The 1310-nt window shown below is 38.9% G+C and overlaps 1 pseudogene; it reads right to left on the bottom strand.

Annotated features, from left to right (window-relative positions):
- Positions 1–223: 223 nt before the first annotated feature.
- Positions 224–1310, bottom strand: part of LOC101575160 — a 15819-nt pseudogene continuing 14732 nt past the window's right edge.

The following is a 1310-nucleotide window of genomic DNA, read 5'->3' as shown; positions in this document are numbered from 1 at the left end:
TGCACTGCAACTCTGTGAACCTACTATGTTTCCCTGGTGACCTCCAAAAACAAAGGGGTAGATGTTACCGAACATGAAAATAGAGTCCCACTCTATATTTTTTTCAAAGACAGGGGTTTTAATTATTACACCCACCCCACAACACTCACACAAAAACAAACCAAAACACAAATGGAGAAAAAGTCAAATGAAAATGGAGAAAAGTTGTTCTGAGCCATATGATTTACTTTTGGATTCTCTTTCAGGTTCTTGAATGTGTTGGTGAGACCTCCTTTAACTGGGAATCAGAGCACTCTGTCTCCTCCACACTAGATTCTGTGCTTTCCCCCATGTCTTTCTTTCTCTTTGTTGTTGCTTTTGCTTTCAAACTTCTGTTTCAATAACACTGAGGTCCTGCTTGCTGTCATCCTTATTTCCTATAGCTTTCAGTCCTTGCAAATGAATGTCATGGAACTTCTGATAAAGAGGTTTTTCAGTATAGTCCAGTAATTTTACAGCTTTCATGTATTTAGCAATTGCACCTGGCTTGCTTTTCTCAGGAAAACATTCTTCCATCAAATTTGTGATATCATATCTGTATCTAATTTTGCAGTCTCTGAAATAGTTTTGATTCTTCAAATTGTCCTCCCAAGGAAGATAACCACTAAACCACGGGATCATACAATAAAAAAGGAATTCCAAATCACCACATCTTGGTGGGGCCATGCCATGGTGTACATCGATGCTGGCGAATATAATAGTGCTCTCCTGACATCTCTTGAGATCTTCTTTATATTCTATACGAACTTTTTTAGGCAGTATAGACAAGGCCACAATCTACCAAATACACCTGATCAGGATTCTTGTAGTTCAAAAGAAGATTCAAAGCCTCGATGTCTCCTTGCATGTATTCATGCTCGTGCATGTACTCCAGGATGTTCAGAATTCTTAAGCTTAGCTATGAGACAGCTTTCCAAGAAAAACCTTTTGGCATTTGCTTCATATATTTTCTGAACGTCACTCCCAACATGATCTATTATCGTAAATATGCAACTTTTCCCATTCTTGTCATGCAGTCCAAATCCTCAATGTTTAGGAATACCAAGATACTTCAGTTTAAGGGTACAAATCCATTTTTGAATTTTCTCTGGTTTAGCAGTTCACTGGTAGAACTTTAATTCAGCAAAAGAGGGCCATTGTGACTGGGTTCCACTTTTGTGACACAGGGTGCATCACTGCCAACCTATTTTGAAGAATTTGTATCAGCAAGATATACACAGCCAAATCCACCCTGGCCAGTGGGTGGTCCTAGCTTTCATTCCTTTTTTGAC

Source organism: Octodon degus, unplaced genomic scaffold (genome assembly GCF_000260255.1).
Source record: "Octodon degus isolate 3935 unplaced genomic scaffold, OctDeg1.0 scaffold00040, whole genome shotgun sequence".
In the NCBI taxonomy this organism is placed as follows: domain Eukaryota; kingdom Metazoa; phylum Chordata; class Mammalia; order Rodentia; family Octodontidae; genus Octodon; species Octodon degus.
The sequence above is the reverse complement of the archived record's forward strand: the minus strand, read 5'-3'. Positions and strand labels throughout refer to the sequence as shown.